A 21,204-nucleotide genomic window follows, 5' to 3' on the forward strand; every position below is an offset into this window, starting at 1 on the left:
AATTGTAAAGCATTTAGCACACTATCTGGCACATATTAAGGGCTATTTAAATGTGTTAGCTATTATTACTTTTGCTTTTGTATTCTTATACCTAACAGTACCTTGCCTGACACATAGTAGGTACTTAATAAATGCTTATTGATTAAAATTATTTTGGTGTTTTATAGTGACAAAATTCTGTACATATTTTATCCTATTTGAGTCTCAGGACAACCCTATGAGGTAATACAGGCAGCTAGATGGTATGGATAGAGTGCTTGCCCTGGAAGCAGGAAGACCTGTATTTAAATTTGACCCCAGACACTTACTAGCTGTTTCTGCCTCAGTTTTCTCATTTGTAAAATAGGTATAATACTATTACCTCCCTCTCAGGGTTTCTGTGAAGATAGAAAGAAATAATATTTGTAATGTACTTCGCAAATCTTAAGGCACTGTATAAATGATAGCTATCATTATTATTATTATTATTATTTAGGTATTAATCTCTTTCAATTATAAAGAAATTGAAGCCAAGAGAGGTTGTGACTTGCTTAAAATCACAGAATTTGTATGTGGAAGAATCAGGATTAAATCCTAGTCATCTATCTCCAAGTCACAAATCAAACCTGACTTAGGCCATGATCCTACACTGCTTCTCAAAAAGGTCTTCACAGTTTGGAACAGTGAACCAAATTTTTTAAGCTAAAGTGAGTTAAATGTTAAGTCCTTTAACAGAGGTTCAAAAATTAACTTTCTAGATATGATATCACCAACAAGCATTTATTATATATAATGACTATATATTACTATATAGTAACATACCAATTTAATACACATAATACAATATACCAATATATGTATTATCATACATTGAATTATAATATAGTGTACATATTTAGAATACAGGAGAACTGGATGAGATCTTAGAGATCATCTGATCTAACCCCTTCATTTTACTAATAAAAAAACCTGAGAAATCACATCTAGAAAGTGTCAAAGCTGCACCTTGAACTCAGGCCTTTCAACTTTAAGTCCAGTTTGCGATATGCCATGCCGCCTCTCAAATACTAGAAAATAGCCAGGTAAATAGACTGCATCAGTAGGTCAAATTTAACATTATGAAATTGAATAGGGGAAAATATAAAAGTGTAACTGGACAAATACTAAGTTCAGTGTATCAACAATGTGGCTTGGCCACCAAAAAAACAAAACAAACAAAAATCATGATACCTGTATAGACTACATTAGTAGAAGTCTACCTCCAGAACAGTAAACATAATAGTCCCACTCTCCTCAGAACTGATCAGACTATATCTGGAATACTATGTTTAGTGCTTGAGTACATGTTTTAAGAAGCGTATTAACAATTTGTAATCATCCAGAGCACAGTGACGGGAATGATAAGAACCTTGTCATATGGAGAATCATTGAAGTACCATGAATCATTTATGGTATTTGTTAGGGTACCTGGGTTCATATCCTGGCTCTACTATACCTCCTTGATTTAATTAAGATCACTTAACTTCTCAGGCTCTCATTTTCTTGTATCTAAAATGAGTTGGAGTAGAAAGCTTCTAAGATTCCTTTTCTACTTCTGAACTGTTTTCCTATAAGGGAAATGCTTAGTCTGGAAACACTCATGTGGAAATAACCTGGGGGGAGAGAATATTAAAAATATTTAGAATGGAGATTAGATTTATTCTATATAGCTTCAAAGGAAAGAATTAGACGCTATAGATGGGAATTACATGCAGACAGAATTTGTTTCAATGTAAGGAGTAATTCCTAAATAAAGCAGCTAAAAAATGGAATGGGCCGCATTGTCAGTCTGTGGGTTTCCTATCAAAAGAGTCTCACGACTTGCATAATAACTTGTCAGGGATTCCTGTCTCAGTTAGAGACTGGACTGGATGGCCTCTCAGGTCTTTTGCCATTGCTAAGATATTTGGATTCCTTTACATTTTGTAATTAGACTTCAGTGCCAAGGACAAAGCCTAACCTTTTGATTTTTCAATTTAGAATTTGAAGAGGGTCAAAATTTCTTCAGATGATAGAAGTGAAATTTGGGATGAAGAGATAAAAAAAATATGATCAAAGTTATGGGGCAGGAAACCTTGCTGACTTCCAGCCATTCTTGTCTATCTTCAAGCATTCCATTCACTCCAGTCCCCCTTCTCCCCTGCCACCCACTCCAGCCATCATCCTACTTGTACTCATACAGTGTTCCAGGTGAACAATCTGCTGAGTGCTGTCTGTGCTTTCCCGCTTTTGTACATAATATTCCAAATTAGACATTGTACTACAGTACAATATATATTGTTTTACAACTGCTTTCCTGGGAGTTGAGCACTTGATCAAACATTCAGTGTTGCCCGGCTACCTGGCATTCTTGCTGTTGAGCATTTTACCTGATATTGTTTCTCTATCCTCTCATAGCTCAATTCCCCTGAATGTATATCTGAATTAAAATATAGCAATTTAATTCAATTCAACAAGCCTTTTTAAAGTTCTTTTTATGAGCAAGGCACTGTACTTGACACTGAAAATAGAAAGAAACAAGAACAATTCCTGTGCCAATCCCTACCCCACCCCCACCATTGGATATTGTCTCTTCCCTGCACCCTCCAAATACTTTTAATTTACTTTGTATCTGCTTATAGGTGTTGTACCCTCTCCCACCAGGATGTAATCTCCTTAAGTCTAGAGACTGTTTCATTTTTCTGCTGTTCCTAAGTGCCTACTACAGTGTCTGGCAGGTGCTTAATAAATGCTTGTCGATTGATTTAATTTTTCCATAATGTTGGTCCTGTGCTTTTTGGGTTTTTTATCCATCACAGGATGAAGGCATAGGTAGCATGCTCATCAGATCTGCAGATGGGAAATAACTGAAGCACAAACAGAAAGACACTATCACTTAGAGACAGGCTCATAGATTTAGAGCTGGAAGGCATCTTGGAGATCATTTACTTCTCTTAACACAGATGAGGAAAGAAATTAAGCAAGAAAATGGAAATGAAATGGGCTGTTTTAGGAGAGAGTGTGATCCCTGCCTCACTAGAGGAAAGTTTCAAGAAAGGACCATTTATCAGAGATCATAGGATCATAAATCATTGATTTAGAGCTGGAAAGAATCTTAGGGACCGTCTAGGCCAAATTCCTCCATTTAGGAATGAGGAATCGAGGTTAAGTGATTAGTCCAAGTTCATACAAACGATAAGTGACTGACACAAGATTTGAACCTGGGTATTCCATCCCTAAATCCTGAATTCTTACTATTATACCAGTGTTGCAGAAGTAATTCTTATTTGGGTACAAGTTGGAGTTGGTGGCCTCTGAGTTCCCTTCTAACTCTAAGACTCTGTATTATTACATTTTCTATTTTTCTGATTTGCCAAAATAGGTTTGATATTTACCATGTAAATCCTGATGACTGACAAGATTATCAAATTTATTCCAAGGATCTGTTACTTTTGTGAAGGGCAATGAATATGATGAGCATGAGCAGCCTCCAACATATCACAAATCAGGAACTGTTACACAGAAGTGGTGGAAAATATATTACTGGAGAAATGGGTAACAGAAATTTTAAAAATGGAGCAGCCACAGAGCCAGAGCAAAGGCTTGTGCAGAGCCTCTGTATGTGCTCCATTGGTGTCCTCACAATGTCAGGATCATCATTAGTAGTAATAATTATAATAATGATGATGATGAGAGCTAGCATTTATATAGAAACTGCTATATGACAGGCACTGTGCTACGCACTTTATAAATATTATATTTCATTATCTCATAACTCAGGAAAATGCAATTTTGGGTAGACCAACCCCTTCCCTCCATGACAAATTTAGTGAAGGACTTGTATGAGAGTTGTACCAATTAGGTAAGCATGGATAGATTATGTTCCTGAGTAGCGGAAGGAATTCCTGCAGATCCTTTGGTGACAGTCCGTTGTGGGTTTCATGCTCAAAGCCTTTCCAGATTAGTGTAAATGAGATAATATTTATGAAGCACATAGTAGGTGCTTAATAAATACCTCCTCCCTTCCCTTCTGTGCATGGCAACTACTCTGAAAGAATTTTGAAATTTTCACAGAAGTCATGTTAAGAATAATAATCTTTTATTATGGGCAAATTTTACCTTGAATAAGATAAAACACAACTTTAGATATTAAATTGGGGAAAGGAAGATGCAGAAAAGAGGACAAGAGAGGGGGGGATGAGGATACATCAAGATCACCTTCACACAAAAGATAAGGATATATCATTGGAGAGCATCCAGGATTTGGGTGAGATGATCAACTGGTCACTAATGAAAAATCATTTATTAATTATGTACTCTGTGCAAAGGCCTTGGGATATAGATAGAAAAACAAGACAGTCCTTATTCACAAGGACTACACATTCTAATATTGGAAACAAAACACAAAGCAGAGTTCAGGTACAAGGCAAATGGAAAGCCTTGATGTTCCATATGGCACAACAGCAAGGCAAATATGTCTGTGTGTGTGTGTGTATGTGTACTGGATTACTTGTACTACATATATCCATGTGTGTGTATATATTTATATATACATTACTTGCATTACATATGTGTGTATGTATATGTGTTCATATCCATTTCTGATATTGAACTGTTTGGTGGTAACAAGGAATTTGACACTGAGAATTTTTATTTCTTGGCCCTTGGGGCCTGAAGAAAAGGCCTCTGCACATCCCTGTATTCACTGAGGTTTATTTTCCCAGATGATGGTAGTAGAATACATCTGATGTGGGTGGCATTGCTATTCACTAGTAATTTATGCTTCAGGTCCTGGACAGTTGCCTAGTAGTATAACTCAGGTCCTTGGGCTTTTACTGTACTAGAATGACCTTGGTTTTAGTCTCATTTCTAAGTGTGTATTAATTGGGTAATATTTTGAACAGAAACAAAATAAGAGATAGTAATCTACTTGTAGCTACTTCTGAAACTTGATTAAAAAGTGGTTTTTCAGTGGTTTCAGAATGCCTTCTGCAAATGCATGACCGTAAACATCTCTGGGGAAAAAGGAAAATGTTGTTTTCCCACATCCTTAGAATTCTATGCTGGCTTAGTTTATTTGCTTCTAAGATGTATTTACCCACTGTAGAGCTTTTTTCCATATTATTTACTGAAATAAATTATGGACATTGTAATCATAACTTGTTCATGTTATTAATATGTAGCCATTTGATAAAGTTTTGTTTTTAACATATTTAGTAACCATTGTTTTCAAAGAAAAAATAAAGTATGCCCAATTCCTTAAGTTTTCATTAGTTTCAATGCTTGGAAAGTAAACAGCCTAGGATATTTGGTTTGATCTCCATAACATCATAGATTTAGAGCTGAAAAAGTCCCCAGGAACCAAGTATTCTAAATCCTTCCTTTTATAGATGAAGCAGCTCAGGCTCAGAGAGATTAAGTGACTTGATAAAATTTATATTATCTTTAATCAGTCAAGAAATATTTATTCAGTCCCTGCTATGTGCCAGGTACTCTACTGGGCACTAGAAGTACAAAAAGAAAGAATAAAACAATCCCTTCCCTCGGTGAGCTTATATGTTATCCTGAGACACAAGTACATAGGAAAGTATACAGGTTAAATACAAGGTGGTTGGAGGGAGGGAGGTATGGCATTCCTTTAAAGTGGAGACTTGTTATTTTTATTTTGCACCAAACACTACCTAACAGTGGCAAATGGTAGATAGTTAATAAAGTCTTATTGTTTGCCCTAGGTCACAAAGATAATAGATCACTGAGAAAGGACTTGAACCCAGGTCCTCTGATTCTAAATCTAGTTTTTCTTTCCATTATTCTGTGCTGCCTATCTCCATCTGAAATATCTTGATTTATAAATTTACCGCCAAAGGACTACTGCACTGTTTTATTGTGAAGTCGAGCTAACCCTAATGAAAGGTCTAGAAGGCCCTTCCAAGTTGGAAAGGCTTCCAGTATGGATCCAACAATGGTCTGTATTTATTTTTCAATAACTAACCCTGTTCAGTATAGAAGAGCTCATCCCCAAAGGGCTGACTACCCACTGTTGATTTTTTTCAGTTACAGCTGTTCATGAAAACTGTTAAGACATGCAAAGGTTCCACTTAGCATCAGAAAGGGAGGGCCTATGCCACTGAAATCATGGAGCCTTAAAATATTGAAGTATCAATTCTCTAAAAGTTTATGGTGTTGGACACATCATGCATAGACTGATTTTCGTACTAAGTAAATATTTGCTTGGAATTTCAGCTGCTTGAGGTCAAGGATTGTTTGGATTTTGCCTTTTTTATCCCTAGAGCCTAATACTGTGCCTTGCACACAGAGGGTGTTAAATAATTGAATTGAATTTAGCTGTCCCTTCTTGGTTAGCTAATGAAAAGACTAGTAGCTTGATTTTACAAATTCCTCAAAAGTTCATAACTTGCATTTGCTGAAACCCATATGGTAAAACTAAAAATCTGTTTAAATCAGAGCCTCCTCTACTGTAATTACCTATTGAGTAGTGGTCTGATATCTGACATTCCAAAGGCAAAAAGGATGATTAAATGGCCTGGAAAGTACTGATACATGAAAACTCATGATTAATATTTCACCTAGTATTTTGTCACATAAATTAAACAAAGCACTCTCCTTTACATTTGAAATATGCCAACTGAGACTTGAGCATCCAGAATGCCATGATGTGTGTCCACGTATTTCTGATTATATTCAAGCCCAGCGGTATTGAGATCTGGAAGGCAGCCAACCATGAAGCAATTGAGTTGAGCCTTTCAGTCAGACTATGAAAGACGAGAGAGAACATGGGATGGTAAATTTAGGAAGCAAAGGGACATGTCAACTAACTCACGGTGGCATTTTGACCTGAGCTGAGTGTTTCCACTTCTCAGCTCCTGGCTGAAGTGAAAAAGTCAACTCTAAAATAAATATTTTCACAAATGCCTTAAAAACACTTACTTTTGTTTTTATTTCACAATGTCTCTAAACAGGGACTTTTGCATTGTTAAATTTTTTCAGTGAGACTTAACCCTCTTCAGATGTGGCAGGCACCGACTTTAGGATTCAGCTTATGTCCTTAGCTCTTTAGATCAACTCTGTATTTTAAGCTTGGGGTCTGTACATGAAATTGTAAATGGGACATAGTAATACAACCTAGAGGTCACCAAGCCAGCCATTCCATTTTAGAAATGGAAAAAACTGATAAATAATAACTAACATTTATATAGCACTTAACTATGTATCAGGCACTGTGCTAAATGCTTTACAATTATTATTTCATTTGATTCTCACAGTAATCCTGGGAGGTAGGTGCTATTATTATCCTCATTTTACAGATGAGGAAACTGCAGTAAACAGGGACTGAGTGACTTGCCCAGGGTCACACAGCTACCAAGTATCTGAGACTGGATTTGAACTCAGGTATTTCTGCCTCAGGCCTAGCACTCTATCCACTGAGCAACCTAGCTGACCTTGAACTGAAGCAAGCATCCTTACACTGAGCCCACTTAGAAGTCATCTCTAGCCATGTCCCTTTTTTCTTGGGCAATTTACTTACCTTCTCTGATCTTCAGTTTCCTCATCTATAAAAAGGGAATGACATTTGCACTATCTATCTCCTAAGGTTGCTTTTTATTTATATGTTTATATTTGTATTTCTCTGAAGTTGGGTTTTGTTGTTGTTTGGACTTGACTTGTGATTTCCTTAGTATAGGAAATGGCTGATGGAGGAAACTTCCACTGCCAAATGCAGATCTTTACCTGCTTTACAATTTATAGTCTTAGAGTTTCCTGGGGCTACAGAGAAGGGTAAGTGACTTGTCAGAATCACATAGCCACTATGTGTCAGAGGCAGGATAGAATCTTCTTGACTTCTGGGCTCCTTCTTAATGCTTTTTAAATTGAGTTGAAGGGGAAGGCAATTCTGGGGTATGATGAACTACTGGTTCAGAATTTAAAACTTCACTGAAAATGTTTTCTTACTGTTCCCTTTGGGTAGTAAATCCTCAAGCAAATCTTTGTAAAGTCCTTTCATTGATGTTGCATAAAGTTTCCAACCAAGTTTGAAGGCCCTGAAGTACACTAAAGAACAGACAGCCAGTAAAGAAAAGAATATATGTCAGTGGTTTCTTTTGTGTAAAAGTTGGAAGGGGGGATTAGATGAGCAGTTGGGAGATATACTTCCAAGAAAATCAGGGGAAAACTTGAGAAAATATCTCTTTGGGTTATAGAAGGACTCTGTTCTTCTCTAGTGAAAATATGAGTTCATGACGGACTACCATATTGTAATGTTTCTCAAACTGTCCTATGCCTCTTTACAAATAGTAGTGCTCTAAGGATCTCACGTTCTCTTACTTCAAGGTCAGAGGATCTTAACCTTTTTGTGTGTACTCGATCCCTTTGGCAATCTGGTGAAGCCTATGGCCTCTTCTCAGAATAATGTTTTAAATGCTTATAAAATTAAATATATAAGATTAAAAAGGAAATCAATTAGATTGAAATGCTGTTATCAAAATATTTTTAAAGACAAGTTCATGATCTAAAACCCTGTAGTGTAAGTTGAGCATTAGACAAAATCATGAATTTCCTATAGCACAAGAATATAAATTGGCCTAGTTTTTGCCCTAAAATAGTTATATTTTCTTTTCTCTGCTATGGATTATTCTAACAACTATCTGATGCGGAGGTGAGCAGAGATAAGTGTGTAGTTAGTTTAGGAGAATCTTAAATATTGATAATCATGAAGTTTTGAAGCATGGGCCTGGAAGGAGTTTTAAACTAGCACTTAAGCTACAGCTCTTACCAACATGGAAATCATATTTACCAAAGCGAGAGCTTTTCTTTGTATGAGATTCACAAAGCCCCCAAAGAAAATTTTAGATATCCAATGCCCATTATTTAGTATACCTCAGGGCCTTACTGCCAAGTTGGGAACCTTATGTGATGTCAATCAATAAGCATGCTAAGGATTTACTTGCTGATATATATTCCAAAGGGATTGGGGGGGAGCAGATTTACTACCTCTTCTCCAAGATATTCTCTACTCAAATTTTAAACACGGTAAGTTGTTCTTTGATATGGCCTAGGGATATCTGCCATCATTGGCTGCTGGTGGATGTTGGTTGTTTCTGATTTCTTTTCCAGTCCTAAACATGTTTCAGCTTTGTGGGGTGCCTGGCTTCACTCTTACTGCTTTAGAATGATTCTATTTAGTTTGAGAGCTCTTACCAATTAGCATGCTATTTCATTAATATTTTATGAATTCACTCATTCATTTGACAAATATTTATTGAGCATCTATTCTCCACAGGACACTGTGTGAAGTGCAGCAGCCAGTACAAAGGTTTATAATGAACAGTCTTTATCCTTGAGACAATTACAATCTAATACAGGAGAAAAGATCTATCCCCTAGTAACAATACATTCAAGGCAGAATGTAATCAATGTCCTATACCTTTATACAACTTGAAGTACTACAGGAGTTCAGAGGAAAGAGTGAACACTTCTAGATGAGATGATCACGGACGACTTTGTGGAAAAAGTGACATTTAAACTGGGTCTTGAGTTATGGGCAGATTTCAATATATAGAGGTAGTAAGGAGAGAAAAGGAATTCTTGGAGGAGGGAACAGCATAACCAAAAGCAAAAAAGTGAGGAAAAGCAAAGTGCTTCTGAAAATAGTAAGTATTTTAGTTTTCTTAGATAACTAAGAGGTAAAGCTAAGATAGCTTGGGTGCGGGGGGCCTTAAATGCTGCGCTAAGAACTCAGTACTTTATTTGGTAGACAGTAGGAAGCTATTAAAGTTTTCACAACAGAGGAGTAATAATTATCAAAGGAGTGCTTTAAGAAGAATGAATTGTCATGTGTGGGGGATGGACGGGATGTGTGTGTGTTGGGGTGGGGAGGAGTCTGGAGGCAGGGAGACATGTAGGAGGCGATATAATCATACAGGCATGAGGCCCTGGGAACTTGAATGAGAGCAATGGCAGTAGGGAAGATTTGAGAGAATCGTAAGAGTAGAAAGTAGAGACCTTGGTGGTGATCCAGTCCAACATACCATTCCACGAAGCAATCCCTTCTTCATTACCCCTCAACAGGTGATCATCTAGCCTCTTTGAACAGTAGTCAGACAGCTCACTACTTTATAAAATAGTCCATTCCATTCTGGGATTGCTAGTTGTTAGGATTTTATTATTTTGTTTCTGTATGCTATCTACCCATTGGTCCAAGTTCTGATCTCCTGAGTTACTCAGATTAGATCTAGTCTTTCCCTAAAATCGTCCGCCTTTTAAAAGACTTCTATCATTCTTTTCTTTCCTTTTCCTCCTCTTTCTCCCTCTTCCTACTTCTCTTTGACTACCTCCCCGCTCCACTCCCCAAACACACAAAAGTCTTATCTTCTTCAGTCCCAGTATCCCAGTTCCTTCAAGTTCCTCACATGACCTGGTCTCGATCACTTCCCCCGTCTATATTCCAATTTGCCATTGTTCCTTTTAAAGGGTAGAGCCTACAATAAAGCTTAGAACTCCAGACTTTGAACGGTGAAGGTTATATTGAGAAGTACTACAGTTTTCAGAGGAGGCCAGGGTATGTTTGTAGGCAGAGCAAAAGAGGCCAGTGGAAAGGCAATGGAACATGCTACAGAAGGGAAATACAAATGATGGGAAAGGGTCAGGGGGTAGGCAGCAGGGGAAGAGATTAAGAGCAGAGGTGAAAAAATTAGCCTTGGAAAGAGAATGGATTCTTCTTCCCCTGCTCTTCTTTATTCCAAAAACCTTTCCTCGACCCTGCAGTTCCTTGAAGCTATTGTCCCAGAACAGCCGAAGAAAGGTAGGAAGTGCTGTGTGAGAATTTCCATTTCTAAATTAAGCTGAATGCCCTAACAGCCCTTTTTTCCCCCCCAAGTCTGCATCCTGCAACTTGATAAAGACTGGGGAGACAATTAGGTGTGTTCTTTTGTACTTTCAAGTCCTAGTTGTAAAATGTATCATTACATAAATGAATGCTGTCAATCTTTGATTATTTGGGGTTTGTCTAGTTTGTCAACAACCAAGCCTCTTGTTTTTTTCTTCTGTCACTTTGGACCCTGCGTATTTGCGAGTGTGTATGTGTGGGGTGTTGTGTGTGTGTGTGTGTGTGTGTGTGTGTGTGTGTGTGTGTGTGTGTGCTTCACTGCTTTGGAAGAAAAACTAAATCATTTTTAAGATGATAAGAGAGATAAGAAAATCGACATAACAGAAGGTTCTAATGTTTCGTCAGGTCAGTATATGCTGAACCCCACTCATATCTTTTATATTATATGATGAGATTTAATATGCAAAATTATGATTCTGAGTCAGCCCAGAAAGATAAGATTAAATTTTGTTCATCATAAAGTAAATATATTTGGGAAACTGAGGGATATGATGAAGAAAAACAAAGTCAGTGCAATGTCTGTCTAAAAAAAAACATTTCAATGACTCCAGAGGAGTTAGAGGTCCCTCCGAGATTATTGCAGTGGAAAGGGGGCTATCCTGGGAGTTGGGAAATCTAGTTTTAGTTTTGCCATTGCTTGTCTGTGTGATCATATGCAAATCTCCTCTCCTTTTCCAGCCTCATTTCCTCCATATGTAAAATGAGGAGTCAAAACCAAATTCTCTGTCAGGTCCCTTCCCATTCCCAAAATCTGTTATTTTATCCAACTGGTCAGGGACATCCACCTTCTCCAAACAATAGTTAAAAGTTATTTCTTTTTAAAAATTGTTAGATGCAACCATCAACAATAACAAAAAAAATTAAATAAGCATACAGACTAGGAGTAATAAGGTGAAATCAATGAATTAATAGACAACAAACAAGATACATTTACTGTGTTTCATTTAAAGTTCCATTATTATCTTTGGTTTACTTTCTTTTTTATATGTGGTTGTACCAGCTTTTGCAAACAACTACAAGAGCCATTACATTAGTTGTCAGTTTGTGTATAGTTCTAGTTCTGCTGATCCCATGTTGTATTCAGTAGAGTATTAGCTCCTTGAGGGAAGGAACTATCTTATTTTTTTATTTATATCCGCAGTGCCTTGCTCAGTACCTGTACATAGTAGGTACTTAATAAATGCTTGCTGATTGATTGACTTCATGTTAATTGATTTCCATATTTCCATGTATTCTTCTTATTTTATCATTCTTACAGCACCATAATGTTCTGATATGGTTAGAGAGCTAGAAGCCAGAAGGACCTGGGAGCAAGTCATTTAACTTTTCAGTACTCTAGTCCAGGCAACTTTGGAAGCCTCTTGAGTTGCACAGAAGGTGCTGACTGACATTGGTAGTGGGAGTTCTCTCTACAATTAAAATCATAGGTCCCGTTACTATCTTAATATTCTAATACTTCCATGTACTATTGTGCCTTTAGCTATTTTTCATTTATTGGGCATATAAGCAGTTATCTTGTAAGCAGGAAAATAAATTTCTTATTATGAACTGGAAAACCATTATTATGAAGTCATATGTGCTTAATCTACCTTCAATGGGCAAGGGAAAAGGTAGAAAATTAACTTTTTGTGTGTATCAGTTTGGGGACAGTTATTTGCATTTTTTTAAGATTACCTTTAAATACTTGAAATGGGACATACTCCTTTGTTTTCAAGCATTTATTTGCAGATTGGGGACTGTCCAGATAAACTTCAAGCTAAAGGGTTTATAGTCTCTATCAATTAAATATAAATTCAATCCAACAAACTTTTATTAAATACTTACAATGTTCAGGGCTTTGGTGCTGAGATTTCAAGGAGATTTGGAAATGAATAAAAGTGTGTCTGTCTTCAAGAAATTTATGCTTTAGTAAAGGACATAGGAAGAAGTAGCCTGGCATAGGGGATGAAGAACCCATCTCCAAGTCAGGATAACTTGGGTTCAAGTCCTGTCTGTTACTTCAAGTCCCTTCTCTAACTCATAGTACTTGTGTGATAGCTTCTCAGGGGCTCATGAAATGCTCTAACGCTATAGGTTAGTTGCAGAACTGGTGTTGATATGAATCAGTAGGACTGGCACTCCTTACTCTAACAATATCACAAGTCCAGTGTTTGTGTGTGTGAAACAGACAGAAACAGAGAGCAAGAAACACACAAAAAGAGACTGACAGAGTCGGAGGATAAACACAAGTAACTTTAATACAAAGTAGAGCATAATTAGGTTATGAGGGAAATGCAAAGTTGTGTGTGTTCAAGGAAGGAAAAGGGCAGTTTGGTGGTGCAGTGGATAGAGTGTAGGGCCTGGAAACATCTTCCAAAGTTGAAATCTAGCTTCAGACACTTATTAGCTGTGTGACCCTGGGAAAGTCACTTAACCTCGTTTGCCCCAATTTCCTCATCTTTAAAATGAGCTGGAGAAGGAAATGGCAAACCACTCCAACATCTTTACCAAGACGACCTCAAATGGGGTCATGAAGAGTCAGGCACAACTGAAAACAAGTAAACAACAACAGAAGGAAGGAAAAAATAATTTCTGATTGGTGGGAACAAGGAAGACTTCCTAAAGACATTATCTGTGCCAAAGCTTGAAACATAGGTAGGATTTTATCAGGTGGAGATATGGAGACGTAAGAAGGGCCCTCCTGGGCATGAATGCAGGAAAGCTCAAGATATAAAGGTGGACTGGGGAGGAAAAATTGTGAAGTAAAGTATCTAATATGCTCGTGTAAGTGGAAGGAAAATATTTAGCTATGCACACAGTTTTTCAGGAAGGTATATCTGTTACATAGAGCAAAGTATACTTCTCTGCGTTTATTTAATGATCTCTCTCTTTTCCAACTTTTCACTGATGTTTTGTTCAAATATTCCCTTTCAAGTCTGTATTCATAAAGAGAGAATTCTTTGCAAATAACAGCTCTTTAGCTGTGAAATATTAATCAGAATATCAGAATGCTACCCAGAACCCTTTGTAGCTAAGAGTGACTATTGAATCTACATTAAAGCCAAATCATTTTAGCAGCATCCACTGATAATTGCGAGTCTGACCACCACTCCAGCTGCTCCTTAATGGTTATTCTTGACTCCTTCAATGCAAATGGGTCCTTATCTCCTCCCTAGAGACCTTTAAATAAGGGATCAGCAGAAAACTGGGTTGTTTTATGTTCTTTCTTCCTGAAGTTGTATGACTAGTCTAGATGAATTTGATGGCCTTACTAAGACCTTGGGAAAGGAAAGGTTTAGAACTTTTTAAAGGCTTTATTTATAAAGCACCTTAAATTACGTAGGAGATTGAATGAGCAAGATTCAGTTTCTTCTGTTCTGAAGCGAGAATATAAAGTGGCAGTTGAGTACAAAGACTAAATAATATCCAGATGCAGAGATGTGATAATATTATCATGGGGAAACCTCTTCAACCTACAAATTGAATTTATAGTCAATGTATTGCTACTCTTGCCTAATGTAGCACATTGGTAGGTAGGTAGGTAAGCAACAATCATTTAAGCACTCCTATGTGTCAGACACTGCACTGCACACAACCCACAGCATTTCATGTTCTGTATCATTTTATTTATTTGTTTACTTCTTTGTCTTGCACTGAGATCCCAAGGAGAAGCTCCTAAAGAGGGGAATACCTGCCTTGACTCCCTGGAGCACCATGTGTTTTAGAAAGCAGCTTATATTAGGAGTGTGCTAAGTGCAATAGGGCCCATAGAGTTGGAAGGGACACCTTAGAGGTCATCTAGACAAGTATTTCCCAGTGCAAATTATATGGTACCTTAGATAAGTAAACTACCTAACTTCTCTACTATGAACTCTTGAATGTGTTAACTTTCATTGAATCAGAGTGTGGAATGGGGAATTCAAGAGAAGAGGAAGGCCACAAGGAGTAAAATGCAATTTGATGGACAACCCACAGAGCTGGTCCATATATCTTGGGCAGATAGTATACGTTTTTGTTTTTGTTGTTCAGTCGTTTCAGTTGTGTCAGACTCTTTGTGACCCCATTTTGGGGTTTTCTTGGCAAGGATACTACAGTGGTGTACCATTTCCTTCTCCAGCTCATTTTATAGATGTGGAACTGAGGCAACCTGAGTTAAATGACTTGCCCAGGGTCACCAGCTAGTAAGTGCCTGAGGTCAAATTTGAACTAAAGATGATGAGTCTTCCTGACTCCGGGGCCTGGAACACCTTTGGGAAATGATGTGCTGCTTTGAATGACCCCAACTTTCTCCCATGAGTAAAAAGGCCCATTTTTTACCATTAATATTTGTAAGATGTATATGATCGTGTAAGATAGGTGTGTTGCACAGACTGTCTAACTATGTAGAAATAGTTCATGAGTGGCACAAATAAATACCTCTGGAATCTGGCCCACTCCTCTTCAAAGGAGACTGTAATTTCCCACTTGAGAGGACCATGTGAAAGGCCATAGCTGGACACTTGCTCTTTCCTTCACCTATCTCCCAAAGGAGTATCAGGCCAAGATTTTATCTGTCTGCCTCCTCAAATATTGTGGTCTAGTCTAGGGATACGATTCTGATTCAGAAGGTAAACCACTTCCCTGGTTAATTTTAAGAGAAAAAATAGATTATAACCTTCAGCTTAGTTCATTTCCACCAAATTCTGGTTGTTTAAAAGATCATCTCAGATAATGGATAGCTAGTAAACCCATTTAACTAAGAAAACAGCAAATAGAAATCAGAGAAGTTATGCAAATTAAAATATACCAAGGAATATACAAGATTGAATGAGCATTTTAACTAGGAGATGAGATCTCTGCTCAAACCAAGAGAAAGAGTCAGCTCTTACCCAAGGGGATCCATTTTACAGTCTGGTGTGGGGTGGAAGGAGAGCTAGAAATGTTGACTAGTCTGTTACCTCTATCTGTCCACCACTCTAGCTGTTCCTTAATGACTGCGTTTGGTTCCTTCAATGCAAACGGGTTCTCTCTCCTCCTTGAAGACCTTTAAACAAGAGATCAGCTGAAAACTGGATTGTTTTATGTTCTTTCTTCCTGAAGTTCTGTAGCTAACCTAGATGAATTTGATGGCTGCATCTTCTTTCTCCGTGTGTATCTCTGCTAAAGAGTCTTTAGAGCTACATATGTCTTGCCTAGGATGCTTTGGCACCAACTGCATCCCTTACACAGATACAGAGTCACATCGCATTCAGTATTCTCTCTTTCAGTCCAGAGTCATGTCTTCTTCTGTGTACATAGTGGCACACAAAATGCTTCAGGCTTAGTTGAAAGCCTGTTACATATTATTTTGTGGTACAATGGAAAAAATGCTAGATTTGGAGCCAGAGAGTCTGGGTTCTTACCCTAGTTTTGCTGCTTATTACCTGGGTGATCATGAACAAGTCACTTTACCTCTTTGTGCTTTAGCTTCCTTAAATAGAAAGTGGAGATGATGAAAGAGACTGAAAGGTCCCTTACAACTCAAAAGTTAGGATTCTACAATACTATATGGCATCAAGCCCTGTAATGCCACATTCCCTGAAGAATTAAAGCTGAGGGTCATCCAAAAGACAATAGAGAGGTGCATGGAGGAGTAAGGATGCTATAACATACTACCAACCAAGAATTGTGCAAGAGAAGTCGTGAAAGGATATCATTAGAGAAATCTATGACCAGAACTGTAACTAGCCCAGTGGGGAAAGAATGAGGCATGACCAATGTAGATAGGCTATAGTGGTATATATGAAAAGTCAAGAGATCTAAAGAAAGGCCCCCAACACTGTTCAGTGCAGAATATTTGCCAGAGGACATAGACAAGAATTATACAGATTGGACGGGAATGGAGGGGTTTGCAGACTATTCTGTTGGAGGGAAAACACATCTGTGAGATCACTGGTCCATCAAAGTAAGGTTTTTAAAAAGTAAAGACTTCCGTTATTAAAAATTACATGGACCAGTTAAATTGGTTTCACACCAGTGCTGACCTACAGACCAGTGACTGGGGGAGAAAGAAATAACTAACATAGTCTACCTTCCCTGACAAGGCAGGAATTGCATACATAAATGCCTGATAATTGGTAGAGTAGGCTAGTCAGTAGTAGCTAGGGGAATGGGCAAAGGTCTAATGTAGCAAATGAATGCAGATTCACTGTGATATCATGTATATTGTATTTTACTCATTCACAGACAAATCAGGAAATGTTGTTCACTTTAGTTCATTATTTTGTTTAGTAAATCAAGATAGTGAATTAGTTGTCATATTAAAACATCCTCTCCAGTATTCTTTTTAAATGAGTTCTTGCAATGTCAGGCAGGGAGGTAATATAGAAGATGCAGTATAGTCTGCAACTAGTTTATCTGTAGAAGATCTGAGTGACTTTGGACAAATCATTGAATCTCTCTGTACTTCATTTCCTTCATTTGTACAATGGAGATAACAACACCTGCCCCTACCCACCTTATGAAACTGTTTTGAAGATCAAGTGAGATGATACTTGTGATGTTAAGAGTGCTTTGTAAACTGTCAGATGTTATGTAAACATAAAGAATTATTGTCTGAACTGGAAATGTTTCACATGTTATAATACAAGAAGCTATAGTAGCTTAAAATTAGCATAATTTTTCCCCACTCTTACAAAACCACAGCAAAATTAGTTGCTAGTCTGTTGATTCATTTTTGTTACAAATCTCTTTCAGTTGCGCTGAGGATAAACTAGAAAAGTACTAGTACAAAATGATCTTGGACCCAGAAAATACGTGAGGCTGTGTTGAGCTCCAGTAATAATATAGATATAGAGCCAATTTATACTCTCAGGGCTTGCAGTTGATGGCAGATCGGGGGCATGATGAGGTAATAATGGATTTTCAGGTCTAGTCTATTCCTGTTCTGGGTTTCTCATTTTCTTGCAGACAGTTAAATTATGGTATTTGGGCTTCTGTTTACTTACGTTAAGGATGTAAGCAATGTTCAGGCCCTGATTACCTCTCAGTCTAAACTATGCCCTCCTTACCAGATTCTCCCTGCTTCCAGTGGCTCACTTCTCCAATCCATCCTCCATGCCCCACAAATGAACCTTCCTGACACATAGCACTGGTCACATTACTCCACTGCTTAGAAACTTATCATGGTCTCAGATTGCCTACTGAATAAGGATTTAGTTTGGCATTCAAGGCCCTTCCAGAATCCTCCTTTTCCAGCCTCATCTCACATTATCCATCCTTCCCCCATACTACATATACTATTACCAAGGTATCAAACGAATTGCCTTGTGCTCATGCACCTGCAAAACTCCTGAGTGCAAGTGCTGTCCCAGAACCAAAGAACCAAATTAAAAAATAATTGAGAAATTTTTAACAAAATAAATGAAAAAACAGTAAAATACAGATAATGTTAATTTGTAATTTTCTAAGAGATACTTATGTACCTTTTAGTGGCCCCTTTTCTATTTGAGTTTGACACCACTGATCTAGACAAACCAGAAGACCCCCAACACTGTTCAGTGCAGAACAGTTTTCCCACTCTCTACTGACCTCCATGCTTATAATGTTTTCTTCCCTTCCCTATTTACCTTTTAAAATCTTATTCTTCAGACTTCTCTGATCTTCCCCTACTTTTACCCCTTCCTTTCCCCATCAGTAGTGGTCCCCTTTTCTCTTCTAAATACATAACATTTTTTACTTTTCTAATGCAATTAACATATTTCAGTTTGTATTATAGTCACTTGTGTCCCTGTCCTATTAGATTGTGAGTTTTTTGAGGGCAAGAACCAGTGAATTTATCTTTGTATCTGTCCCAGGTCTAACATAGCAGACTATACATAATTGAACACTAATAAATGTTTGTTGAATGTCGAATGCTGTTTATCTCTTAATGGACATGATTAAAAAAAAAATAACAACAACCCTGCTCTTTAGCTATGCCCATAGAAATTGCTTTAGACAAATGGGCCAATACCTCTCATTTAATAAATCCATCTAGTAACAGAATCTGAGACATGGCAGGTTTAATTGAGTTATTCTGAGTGCATTTCTGAATTTCTGTCAGTGCCATAAATCTGTAATCATTGGAATTGTAAGATTTTCCACTTTTGCTAAAGTATTACTCATAGGTAAATAATAAATTAAGTCTTCATCTTATCTCAACTTAAAACATATTCTATAGAGCAAGGTCCTTGCAGGACACTTTACAAAACCAGAGCAGACATGGTCTTTGGGAGATAAGAGGAATGCCAATCTTTGTAAAATCCCACTTCGGTTTTCTCTCTTACAGAGGTATGGGAAGAGAGTTTATGAGTATCATCTTGATGTGGTAGAGGGAAATACACTGGACTTAGGGTCCCAGTATCATAGATCTAGAGCTGAAAGGGGACATTTGGTCCAACTGACTCATTTTACAGATGAGGAAAATGAGGCCCAAGGACTAACCCAACATCACCCAAGTAGCAAGCATCGGAGGCTTATAAACTATGCTCAGAAAACCTGAGTTCAGGACCTAGTCTGACCCTTCCTAACAAGTCACTTAAACTATACAAGGCACATTTTCCTTACCTGTAAATAAGGCTAATAATCTTTGCATTACCTACTTTCCAGGGTTGATGAGACAAAAAGTGCTTTGTCAACCTCAAAGCCTCATCAAAATGTGAGCTGTGATTCCTACTTTAACAAAACTCTGCTTTGATCTGCTCTTGATATTTTTCCCCACACTGTGTTTGGACCTACCAAGAGGTATTGAAGGAAAGAACAATCTGTCTTTCTCCTGCCGCAGTACAGCCCCCTTCACTTTGATTTTCAGAGCCAGAGATAGCTCTAGACTTTTGGGCTAGTCAAGCTTAACTTGTCCCTGCCTAATTCTTAGTTATTCAGGAGCTGGTTAGTTATTTTGTGGATTATCAGAGCCATTATTTTTGTTTTTCTCTCTCTTAATTCCTAACTTCCCACCGATCCACCCCACAGCCACCCTGTTCTCCTTTCCACCCCCATTACCATGAACAGTTGAATATAATACTAAAGTTTGCAAAAAAACACTTTACATACATTATGACATTGGCTACAACAAACCTGTAAAGTAGGTGGTACTATCACGATTCCTATTTTTCAGAAAAGGAAGCTGCGGCCAAGGTACAAAAAAAAAATGTTACATTAGCTCAGTATTATGTCAGTTTATCTACCTTTGAAAGAGACATACAAGGTATGGAGGTTTCATTGTTTTTGAATATCTTGGCAATTACATTTGCTGCTCAGCATACCTCTATCTCTTCCCTACCACTTAACAAGAGAGATTTTCTATAAAAAATTATTATTATAATAATTTCAAAATATTACTTTGGTCTACATGGACTCTAAATTTTCATTGTTGTGCCTCATGGTTTGTTTCCATCACAAGAAGATACCCCTAACCCCAACTAGCTCAGAGCTCAGAGAAAGGTGTAAAGAAACTTTTAAACTTAAAAACAAAACAAAAGCCCCACCAACTAATCTTCCCTTAATCCCCCTCAACACTCCCCCCAACCCCATTACTACCACCACCACCACCACCAACTTACCAACTTCACTTTTATTTTATGGGCTTATTTATCCCAGTTCTAAACTTTACATTCATTCTAGTAGGTGAAGCTGAATAGCAGCAGTTTTCCTTTAAAGAACTGAACCCAGAAAAAAAAAAAAAAAGACGCTACCAGTCAGGGAAAGTCATAATCAGATAGTGCTGTTTCAGAACTCACAACAGAGGAGCTATCTGGAGTCCAGACATTGTTACTGGCTTGCTTTTTAACTATTTGCATTGTGTCCAAATCCTAATGTTCCAGATTAAAGTATGGCCCGGTGGCTCTAACAGCCCGAAGAAAAACTATCTAGGGGAAAACCCTTCCTCTTTGACCGATAAGTATGTTTTTCATTTTAGTTAAAGGGAGGGGAGGCAATTTATTGCTGGCAACAAGAGAGATTCTAACACTTGGTGGGGAAGGCTGGAGGGTGGTAAAAGAAGGAAAGTCTCATTTCAGTGGTGAGAGTGTTAGAAGATTGATATGTTCAGGACATGAGTTGAGCTGTCTTCTTGTAAGCTATGCATTACACAATGAAATCATCTTGTGCCCGCTTCTTAACTTGTCTGCTTTCTGCAGAATGCTGAAAGACTGGAAGAGGTTGGATTCTTGCCACTTGCCTGTGTTTGCACTTTGAAAATACAGGGAAACAGAAACAGGGAAAGAAAGAAAGGACTGACGGACTGCCCATTGACCAGAGCTCGGGAGAGGCAGCCCTGGGGAGTTGTTTCTTTGACCAAGCCCAGCCCGAGTGTGCTCACATTGCAA

The 21,204-nt window shown here is 37.8% G+C and overlaps 1 protein-coding gene across 6 annotated transcripts in view; it reads left to right on the forward strand.

Moving 5' to 3' along the window:
• Nucleotides 1–21,204, forward strand: part of SYBU (syntabulin) — a 102,202-nt gene that overhangs the window by 61,078 nt on the left and 19,920 nt on the right. The window contains exon 1 of one of the 6 annotated variants that reach the window (XM_027854039.1): nt 20,701–20,777. The exons of the other annotated variants lie outside the window; for them this stretch is intronic. The gene's annotated coding sequence lies outside the window, so the exon portion shown is untranslated. Of the gene's footprint in view, nt 1–20,700; nt 20,778–21,204 lie in introns of those variants that run through there. 6 annotated transcript variants of the gene reach the window in all.

Source organism: Vombatus ursinus, unplaced genomic scaffold, assembly GCF_900497805.2.
Source record: "Vombatus ursinus unplaced genomic scaffold, bare-nosed wombat genome assembly UNPS02010284.1, whole genome shotgun sequence".
NCBI lineage: Eukaryota > Metazoa > Chordata > Mammalia > Diprotodontia > Vombatidae > Vombatus > Vombatus ursinus.